The 12,067-nt window shown below is 35.3% G+C and overlaps 1 protein-coding gene across 1 annotated transcript in view; it reads right to left on the bottom strand.

Annotated features, from left to right (window-relative positions):
* Positions 1-12,067, bottom strand: part of LOC114871424 (protein sickie) — a 189,413-nt gene that overhangs the window by 174,466 nt on the left and 2,880 nt on the right. The window lies entirely within an intron of this gene.

The following is a 12,067-nucleotide window of genomic DNA, read 5'->3' as shown; positions in this document are numbered from 1 at the left end:
GCTAGAATCATTGAAAATTCTTTTGTCTTCACAAATCTTTTTTTACTAATGATCATTAATTTAAAAAAAAATTCTCCATATTTGAAGAGTTCTTAAAATTGAACTGTATATTTGTTTCAAACAAAAGAACTGATCATTCTTGATAGCAAAGGGAGACGTTCCCGACGCCGAAGAACATTAAATCCACAGAGATCCGATTAATAACGAAAGCAATTGACTGAGGATCAATCGTTTGTAAAGTTTCAAAGAAAGCCGCGCTTTTCACGGTACTTCAAGACTCTTTCAACTGGAGTAAAAAAGCGAAGGTGAAACGCGAGCGCAGAGGGTCTCTGATCGACGAACAAAACATGCGGTTCGTCGATTATTCGTTGACAAAAGAGGGAAAACAGGGGTTGATGAGAAAGACAGGGGTGGTAGGGAGAAGGATAGGGTGCAGAGAGGAGGAAAAAGGGAAAGCATAGTGAACGAGAGTGAATTCGACGCGAGAAAGAGACAGAGGGAGCACTCTCGCGATACGGGAAAGCTAATCGAGCGAAAAGCATAATTAATCACGCTGAATTTGTCGTGATTAACGACGATCGCGTTGTCCCCGCTGGCTGTGAGTCTAAACATCGTTAATACGCGACAAATGGACTCGCCTATCGTTATTTCGCCTATTCGCAGATTCCACGTTACACCACGAACCTGTTACATGTTAATCGTAACCCTTTCTCTCGTCAATACTCATTAGCACATCCAATATTATTCCCAAATCGAAATATGAAATCAGCCGTTCAAAATTCCACCCCCAAAACATACCACAACAGGTAACTGTAATTAATATTTAAAGAAAATTGATCTTTACGTGTATTTTGTTTTGGAACATTGATTTAATTTGATGACATAAAAGCATTTCAAAGTGACACTTATGATATATCAAATTGAAGTTTAAAATGTACTGAATATAATTATTTAAATACCCTGTAATTGGTAGTCAATTGTAGCAAACAGTATTATTTTATGATATTAAATACCACTTGTGCCACATCAAATTAAAACATAAAATTTACTGAAAATTACTGTATAAATTTTTCACAAATGCTTTCTAATACAAACTGCCTAGTTGAGAAAGAATCATCATACTAATTACTGTACATAATTCATAATGAGATGGTTGTTTTATATTAAGAATATTGACGAAGAATTAATATTGTTAATATTAAGAATTTTTATTATTTTGTTTGTTAATATTACTGATACTCTTCCAAATAAAATGGGCCTACTTCTAGCATTCATTTTTCCAGGTATCTCAAAATTGAGATAAATAACTAGATAAATAACAATATCCAATTTGACACGGTAAGGTGTTAAATAATTTAAAACAATGCAGGTAAAATAAAACCGAATTTACGTTGCCGACAAAACAGCCATGAAATCCCATAATATTCTCTTCATCCTAATACCCTAATAATTGCTTCTGTCCTGTGGTTCGTCTTTTAGCCCAGCACCCACGGGAGCGTAAAACCGATGCCGTAACTAATCTTTCGGCATGCCATTAATCCATTTATGGCGTTATAATATGTATCAGGGAACCGTAAAATGTTTCGAGGGGATGAGACGTGGTAAGAGCAAAGCTGAACCAACAGAAGTGCCAGAAACGTGTATTAGAGAGTACATATTCCCTGTTAGAGGATGTATTAAAATACGAGTGCACTTTGGACAGTGTGTACGGCTGCGCGCGTGTTCAACAGTTCGAACATCGGTGTTCGAACTTTATGGTGTGGAGTATCATGGGAGGCAGGGTAGGCGGGTGTCGAGCCTCATTAGATAGCATGGGACCCCGTGCATCGTGAGGGGTTGCCGCTTGGGACTCGATGGAAGTGCGTACGCCGAACCGGAAACTAACGACCTTACCCCTACCTATACCGACCTTTCTTTTCCGCCTACAATTCCGATTCTTCTCTTCGATCGACAGATGTACCGGCTCCAAGAGGGAAACGTTTGTTTTAAGGCTTTATCTGTCGATTGATGCGCGCTCCAACGAAATAGAAAACGGATAATGGACTCGGTTCTTGTTCCTTTCGAGCTACTGAATTCTAATGGTGTAGTTGGAATGGAAATTGCCACCATTCGTGTCAATATTTCGGTGAATATAAATGGGATACTTTAATGGATAATGTGGGGTTATTTCAGCAGTCGTATTTTTTAACATTTTAAATGTTACTTAACCCTTCAACAGTAAAGCCTGGATCGTATTAGAAAAAGATTTGATTTTCTTTTTATTCAATCAATAGAACGTTTATATTAAAATTTAAAGAAAATAAAATTCGATATTAATGTTCCTTTAATTGAATAAGAACAAAATCGAATTTCATCTAATATTAATTACTTAATTAAATTAATTAAAAATAGTTCTTCAAACACGTACAGAAGAAATGAAGCTAAACACTGTTATCTTTATTACATTCATCTCAAATCCTCTCTAGGAAATTAACACATGTGATAAACACAATTTTTTTACAAATTAATAATTGTTTAAAAATTGGAGAAAGTAATCAGTACTTTCAACGTTGAATAAATGAAATCAACAATCTATAAATGATACTAATTCCTTTCTTGCCATAAACTTAATTTGGGAATTTAAGTGAATACTTAATTGGAGAAATCTGTAACTACAAAGTCCATGGTTTTCAATTTTAAACCTTTATAATAAAAAAGAATTCGAATCTAATTATCTACGTAAATTAAGTAAACCACAGATTGGAATTAAATAAATATCTGATCTTTAATGGATTGAAACAGTTGCTTTAAACGAGTTGCACTATTACTGCAATTAATTGCAACAGGGAACAAGGAGGTATCGTTACGCACAATTTGCCAGGGAAATAACAAAACGGCTAAAAGTAAAATATTCCGTCTCGAGTGTCATTCTCATTAAACCACGGTGATCAAGACCCCCAGTACGTTAATTACATACTCACTTGTACATGCACGAAACAGTTGCAACTTGGTTGCAACGCGTTTAACTGTGTTCGAAAACCACCATGTACCTCCTGTACATTTACATTATTTCATCGAACGTCAATAACGAAGCAATTAGCAGGAATTTCAGTAATGCTAGATTTTCTGACGCTTTCGAAACTCGCACAATTAAAATCGGCATGCATTCATGTTTCTCGTTTTAAGATCAATAATACGCCAGATTGCGTACAATCAAATGAAATTATAAAACACATTTTTATACAACAATAACGCATGCATAAATTTAACTGTTAATGGGACGTTCAGCAACAAAATAAGATACTAATTACAAGTAACAAAATTCATTACTGGTGTGATATCAGTTTTAAATAAACAGATTAATGGATTTCTCGATTGGAGACTTTTTTCAAAAATAAGAATTGTTTATACCTTTAATAATTTAACGCATGATTCATTAGAGAAATTCATGAGATAATTGGTAATTCATTCAAATATGATTTGCAATTATTACTCAATATACCAATTTGCAAATCGTAATTAAATTAACTAATTAGTGGATTATAAGTTTCTCTGACCGATAATATATTAAATTATTATCCAAAATAATGGAAAAACATTCTATTTTACTACTATTTTCATTTTGCTGAATGTTACATTATTCCTTTGAAAATCATTCTTCTACCATATGAAACTCCTTTATTCAAAAATTATATATTTAAAAAATACTTAATTACTAATTCGTCGAATAATTAATCTAAACTCTACAACAGAATCTCCATAGATAACTGTTTAAATCCAAACAAACGGAAAGAAAATTTTATTTCTCCTTTTCCATGAAGATAAAAAAAGAAAAATGCAGAAGTTGCAAAGAAGATAGGACAAAATAATGCCGGCCAAGTAAGGTGTCTTTGCATTTAATTAGACAGAGGAGCAACGCGGAAGCAGTAAAGTAAAGAAGACAAGGTTGGAAATCGCGAAACTCCCTATCGCACGGTAGTTATATGGGTAGTGTGCGTTGGAAAGAAATGAAACGGGACGGGAACATACATCGGTATGGGGTTTTCTGGTATGGTGTCGAGGGTTCGCGACTTGACAGTGATCGAGAACCGTGATGCTATCTTCGCGGCTCGATAACGACCAGCGGAAGTATCGCTTTAATCACTATATCCGAACCCCGTTCCCTCGGCACGCCATTGGATACCAGATCGTTTCTCATGTAACCTTGCAGTGACACCATGAAATTGGTCGCACTGTGATTCTTCAAATACCATGTAAGTACTTGTATCGACAATTAATCTCACTGGTCATTATATATAACAAAATATTAATTACAAGTATCAACCTTCGAATCGCTAAGCTGGCTGAATGGTGACTCAAACCTTGAAACCTATTACACAATGGTGCTTTAAACATCAGACACCCAAATTTTTAAACAAAACCCCTCCGTGTATTATAAAAATAATATTTAAAAAAATGATATATTATTGGGAAAATATAAATGCAAAAAGAATTAATTATAGGTTATTAATTAAAACTCCATCTTTGTTAACTTTCCCATGTATAATAAAAAAAAAAGAAATTAACTTGAAAGAGAAAATCTATAGTTATATAAACATTCATATTGTACTAATAGAAACTAAAATTCACCATAAAGATAATAAATTATTATAAAATTACAACATGAATATTAAATGATTCATTTATCTCCTGAAATTCGCGTTAATAAATAATAAAAAAACGTGTTACTAATAGGAACATCGAGGACCATCCCGCAACCCTTATAAGACCATTAGAACATCCTGAAAGGGAGGGGTAGGTCTATGATGCAAAAACTGAGATACAAACGCGTGTTAATTTCGTAGAACGGAACAAGGTAGAGTGAGCAGGAAGAGAATGAGAAATAGGAGGTGGAGGAGGCACCATAAGGTCTGGAAGGCCTCTTATGCTATCGATCTGTCCCTACCTCGACGATGCCACGCTCTGTGCCACACCATGCACCCCCATGGAACACTATATTGTTCCCACTGGTTCGCTCGCTACCACGTCTCACGGTATTGGTGAACGTGTTTCTCTCCTGTATATATTTACGTGTGCGAGCACGCATTTCACCCACAACCATCATCATGTGATGGTGCGTACGTATACATATGTATATTAACGTAGTGCGTTTATTTCCACGGGTAGAAACCATGGACCTCCTCACACCTGCCCTCAACGACACCATTGCGTCACCGGCTACGCAACACCCATGTCACCATAATAACTACCGAGGGTACACATATTCGATGGAGGATGGTGCACTTGCAATTTTTTTTTTTTACTGTATATACAGGGTGATATAATCAAAAAAATTAATTCTAAGATTGTGCAGCAAATATCAAATAAAATTGTTTGCAAAATAATCAATTTTGAATATTGGCAACATAGAATGAGAATTTTTTTATTATTGATGATAGTGAAATATTCAGGATATCCTCAATTTTTTTGGCTCAATATTTTCAATATATTCCATGGTTATAAAAAAAAAACAGATAGGCTATTTGAAACTGTATTAAAATATTATAAAATAGTTTTTTTTTTCTGGAAATCTGCAGTTTTTGGATTGTACAATCTTTTTGAGACACCCTGTATATCACACCTTATTAAATTCTTTTCACCATTTTTATGACAAAGTTTAATATTCTGTACATGTCATGTATCAACAGACACATGTTTGTAACTCTGTTTGAAAAAGTATATTATGACTCATTTAACTTTTAACTACAGGCTTATATAATAAAACACAACGTGCAAGACTTCGAAGAGATTCATACCGCAAAAGGCAATCGTTACATCACGGAAAAATGTAATCATGCTGTGCATGTAACGCGTGAAATACGTTGCGTAACTGTTTTCGTATCTCTTGAAAAGAATTCGGAGAGAAATGTTATCGTTAATTTAATCGATTCACCTTTTGTTATCCTAATTTCTATGACAAGTAAATTATTAAATTTAACCCAATATTAATCTTAATTTTTATATACATTTATATATCAACAAATTTATTTTGATAAAATGAAATTTACCAAATCCTAGCAATTTTTACTTTAGAAAAACAAAAACCTAATCTAACTAATTTTATTTTAAAATCAACCTAATTTTCTGACCATTTCTGTGGACACCTAAGGGTCCCGTTACACTTCCTAAACGGCAAAATGACCACCATCCTAGTTAAGGGTTAAAAATACTGAATATGAATTTAATATACGCGTAAAAAGAGGTCGAAAAGCACGGTAAACAGAAGTTATTCGCATGCAAAAGCACTCGGGAGGGTTGACTTTCAGGAACAAGGTTGCGCGATCCCGTCTGTCGTATCCTGGCTTCCTTCCCCTTTGACGTGGACATATGGTATTCCACTTTTCATAGCGTTGTACTCGTGAGAAACGGAAAGAGACAGCCTATATAGGAGATCAGAATATTCGAACGAGGGAAAGAGAAATGCGACGGGGTAATCAGAGTTAGAAGAAGATGCGGAACGATAACGCGAATGTAACAGAGAAAGAGAGGAATATCGGTGAACATTGAGGAACGAAGAGGCAACGAGATAACGGAGAGGATCCCTGAGAAAGATTAATATCTCTATCAGAGAAGTTCAGCAGAGCGGGCCATTTATCTACCTACGGAGCCTACAACACGCCCTATTTCAAACTCTTCCTCTCAACAAATCTTGCCAACAGTTCGCCCTTTGAAGAAGTTTATTTAACCCGCCACCCTGGAAAGGAAAATCTGTTCGTTGCCTTTGAAGAAATAAAAGAAGGGCGAAAGGAAAACGAACTCCACTGTCCAAGGTTTGCGAGGTGGTGATTCGCCGACCGGATGTGACCGGGGAAATTCGATTTGACACTGGGCGCAGTTTGGAAACAGCAGGCGGTTCGTTCCTAATAAATTCTGATTGATCTCATCTGTACCACGTGTCATGGAAATACGAAACGACAGGATAGGTGAAATATTCGATCACGTTCCGTTTGTTAACAAGATTTATCGTATCGAGGAGAAGAAACCCGTACACTTGTTACGGTGAAGAAGGATAAAATCGATTTTCTAAAATATTATTGAAGAATGCTTAGCTTGTTTGTAATCACATTCATTCCATTTACTTAGTTTAATATTTTATTAATATTTCAAAATTTTTTAATTTTGTTATTAAAATTTTTTCGATAGTATTTTGAAATTTGTGAAACAAATCATAGTTTTATTCAAACTCTCTTAGAAGTACTATGTGAAATTAGTTAACCCTCGGATGGCGGACCATGGAGAGAACCACAATTTTAACTTAAATTTATATTGCAAGCTCTACGAGTTTAAGAGTTAAATTATAGAATAAATTACTATATATCTCGAGTTTAATTAAAAATGATAGAGAAAAAAGATGGAATAGTGTAAGAAGGACTGCACTTTCTGCACAAGTGCAACGATGCACTCCTACTTTTTAAATGCAACTGCATACTTTTTCATACAAATCCATTTTTTAAAACATTCTACGTAAACTAATATCCAAGTATATTATTTTGTTGGCCAACACAATTGAATGCTATTCCTCCAACGAGAATGCATGACGAAAAAAGGAGGGAACGACAAAAGTGATACAATAAACTATAATTTCAGATAACGTTAACGATCTAAAATATCCTGCAATAAGTAGTGACAAAGTCGATTAAGCACGGTCGGAGTGAGTAAATTAAACTCTATCTCTATCTTGACTAGTCTTTGCAGTGGAAGCAGTCTACGATTATGTCGCGACACACGCAATCTACTATACACAAGTACTACAAACTTTCCTGCACCCCCATGGAGATACTCGGAAATGCAAAACATCGATAATACGTTGCATCGTGCGAAATTACTTTGATCTTAACTAATAACGATGCCTCGGTTAAAATTCTACTCATTTCCTGCCTCGTAAGATCTAAGATATGCAAATTACGAATCCTGCATTATATTTAGATAAATAGGTGTTGTTTTCCCGGTAAATATACCATGAAGTGATTTATTATTGTTCGTCAGATTTCAACGTTGCATTCAGTAAATAATCATGATAACTGGACAAGATTGTCCGCGGTAAGCCGATCATTAATAACTTGGAACGTCACCAGGACCACCAACGAAGAAAGGAATCTTTTATCGTACCATTTAATGGCAAGGTCAAGCAAGCCAAGCTCGTTGACCCTACATATGGGCATGAAAAATTTCTGTTGCATTCACCATTCGAAATTCCTTGTTACTTGTTAAGGAAATTTGGCAACTCGGAAATGAAAAAAACAAAAATTGAATAACGAAACCATTTTTTGTTCCGACAATAAAATGGTCCTGGTAGAGATTTGCGGGTGGCCGAAAATTCGGGTCGAATACCGGAAATTCAATTAAATCCGATTATACACGATAACATATGGAAAAACTTTTAAATTTTAAAATTGAAGATAAATCTGAAAAATGCAGTGACAACTCCCGAATTGAGTTTTAGATCCCCAGTTATTATTTAGGTCCCATTTTCACCCGACTCGACCCGGGTTCCCGAATTTTCATATATCCGCACACCCTTCAGTCCAAGGAGTCAAAACACCCCCTTAAAAAAATTATGAATTCTTATGTTTTATTGTGAATATTTAAAAAACCATAGAAAATATGAAAAAAAGGGTTATCGAAATTCTACTCTAATACAGTTCAATGTTTTTGAGTATAAAGGGAACGGTGGTCAATCCGAAAACACGAAACGCACCTTTCCTCCTGCGAGACCATTTCTCCTGAGGTGAGATAGCGCGGAAGTGCACACCGTGAAGCAAAGTACATTTGTACGGATGTCTTTATCGCTTTATGAGGCCCATAAAGTGCTGTTGTCGGTCGTGGTGCCTTTGTATCTCAACTGGTGCCAGTGAAAAGGGAGCGAGAAAGGAGCGTTTAGCCATTGTTTATGCGGCTCATTATGTATACCGTTGTCGTCGATGTTGACTCTTAATGCGTGTACGTACGAACGGAACAACAAGAGAAAAATGAAGAAAGGTGATTTATGAAGGTGCGTGAGGGAAAACGGTCCGATAACGAGACCGATTTAAGTCGATTCAAGCGCGTCCAATTCCCTACTGAATTCCCGACGGGGATTATTAACGATAGTTCCATGGTATATACAAGCCATCATAATGGACTGGTAGATCGGGATCGACGCGCGTCGACAATTATCTAGCGACGCTGGCATTAGTAGTCAATTTGAATAAAAATATTCTAGCTCTATACGGTAAGATCGTAGATCTACGCTCTACAGGATAAATTGTAAGTTCTGATAGCGAAGATCTACCCCTTTAGAAATATATGGTAAATAGGCGATGGTAAGTAGTCAATTTTTCAATTTGAAAATTTAGAATTTTTGTACTTCTAAATATCTAAATTTGTAAACTTGAAAATTGTATATTTCTAAATTTCTGAATTTGTACATTTGGATCTTTGGAATTTCTAAATTTCCCACTTTCCAAGTATATAAATTAGTTAAAAAATTTGTAGATTTGGAACTTTGAAATATTGTAAACTCCTCTCTTTTCAAATTTGTAAATTTGAAGCTTTAAAATTTCTGCAATTCTAAATTTCCCACTTTCCGACTTACCAAATTTGAAAATATGAAAGTTTGATAACATAAATTATAAATTTCCAGTGAGCACATGCTCTGCCTATCACTGCCTTGTACCTCCCAATCTTTTACCCAAATTTCTACATTAAAAAATTAATTTTACAAATTTTTGATCGTTGAAGCAATCTATATAAGAATCTCAGAGTTACTTAACTAAACCTCTCAACAATGGAAGATCAAAAACTGGAATCTGCACGTTGCTCAGCATAAGTCACCGACATTTTACCAACTTGACCGAACTAACGATGTTATTGGCCGTGTTCTCTGGCTATCGGCAGTGCGGATCGTTGGCACGACAGTTTCCGTGCACTCGCCGTTATATGTCGTTTAGGCAAGTCCAAGCGTCGCGATTTTTTCGGATATTGAAAAGATAAGGGACAGCACAGCCCGGAACAATGAATACGAGCACGGGAACGAGGTTCGCAAAGATCGCGAACCAGATAAATCATCATAACCTTTAGCCATCCATATCATAAATCCCATAAAGTACGAATACCGTTACCTGTACTCTGTGAGATCCTTTTCAAAATCCTAAGAAATTCTAATTTCAAAAAATTACCTTGCTTAATCGTTCAGACATAGATACTGAAAAGAATTTTATTTAACCTTAGAACGACGGACCATGGAGAGAGCTCCAATTTAAATTTAATTTTCCATTTATTATTCTTCCAATACATGAAACTCTTTCGTTAGAAATTATATTAATATTCTTGTACATATTTTGTAAGTTTGGGCCACGATTGACCCAGGCGTCGCTGTTCAAGGGTTAAATAATTCTTTGAAGAATGATTAGAAAAACACAACCGTGAATCATATTTTGTTAGAGTACATGAATAATTGCATGTTGCGTTAGGGAATAGGTTGATCACGTGCCGAGTTTTATAAATGAACCTACCATGCACCGATTAGATTCATACGCTTGGATTCTACCACTAATTAACCAACCGGCAGTATCACGCACGCAGATTCTTGACAAGCCTAACGTATCTTGTTCAACATCAACGATGCAAATCAATCTTAACTGAGTCTATTTAAACTACATATCTAAATCTCAATACCTCTTGCAAAGTCTTTTTAAACAAGCACAATTTAATTAAAAAAATTTGAAATAATGTTATTGCTATTCCAGAATTTATTTTTATCTTCAAAATTTTGATTTTATTAAGCAATTCATAGGGAAACGTCAATTAATCTTTTGAAATACTCCAAGTGAAAGGGAAAAACACTTTTAACCCTTTAACTGCGGGTATGGTTTATAAACCACATACTAAAATTATAGCCAGAGGCGGGTGTGGTATATAAACAACCTGTTAATTTTTGCTAATATCAAATAACGGCTGTGACTGTATACCACTAAAATAAAAATAAAATAAATACAATAAAAAAAATCTTTTAAAATAGAATATCGCTTCAGTAATATAATTTAAAATTAGAGCGTTCGGCTCTGCTAAAAGTACCCACAGTTAAAGGGTTAATAATCACTAAGTGTGTACGCAATACAGGTATTGGGGGAGGGTGAAGTTAGACCAATAATGTATTCGACAAATTTTTGAACTCAATTTACTCGAAAATGAAAGCTCAAATGAGAAAAATTTATTACGTTTTTTTGGTTTATGTTTGCTCATAGAATCATCCCCTGCCCAAATGCACGAATATATTAAAAATCTGTCTCTAAATCATCAGATAAGCAAAAACTTGGATTTCGTAAGATCATCGAGAAAGAAGAAAACGAACCGATGAAGGAAAGATTGTAACGGTGCTAACAGATCGTTGGCACGACACGCAAGATGAAAACTAAAAGGGACAGGCGGTACGAGGCAAAGTGGCCGCGAAAAGCAAGAGCAGAGAGAAGTTACTCTTGTAATTATGCTGGAGACGAATGCCAGAACATTCGTCACTTCCAATGTATTTAATGTGTGTGCGTTAAATACCCGCGACAGGCACGCTAGCCGTACCCGACAAACAGTCACGCTAACAAATTAACGCTGATGCGTTAAATGTTCCCGCCGAGTGCCAAGCCGGAAGATCGTGCCTGTTTCCTCTTCAAGTGGACGAGATCGGACGAGATGCGCTTTGATCTCTTTGAGCATCTCTGTAAAATCTCTTCCCTCTCGTTAAAACGTGATTAACACGTACGAAATCACGGCTCACCGAATGCGTCTTATCTTATCTGTGCGATGTAACTGACGAGGCACTGTATGCATTTTATACAATATGTACCTACTACTGTAAAATGGAGTAAATAAAAATAGTCATTTAATTTAACACGAATTTCTTTTCAATGCTAACAGATAAATATTAAGCCTGTATTTATTTTAATTGACAAAGAAAAAATTATTTTTTTTTAATGTCAAGAATGTAACCGTTGTCCAAAAAAACTTTTATTTTAATTAAAAGTTAATCTAACATCTAACTATAATTGTTATTATAGTGCGAAAAATGTTCACAAAA

The sequence above is a fragment of the Osmia bicornis genome, chromosome 12, assembly GCF_907164935.1.
Source record: "Osmia bicornis bicornis chromosome 12, iOsmBic2.1, whole genome shotgun sequence".
Classification (NCBI taxonomy): Eukaryota; Metazoa; Arthropoda; class Insecta; order Hymenoptera; family Megachilidae; genus Osmia; species Osmia bicornis.
The sequence above is the reverse complement of the archived record's forward strand: the minus strand, read 5'-3'. Positions and strand labels throughout refer to the sequence as shown.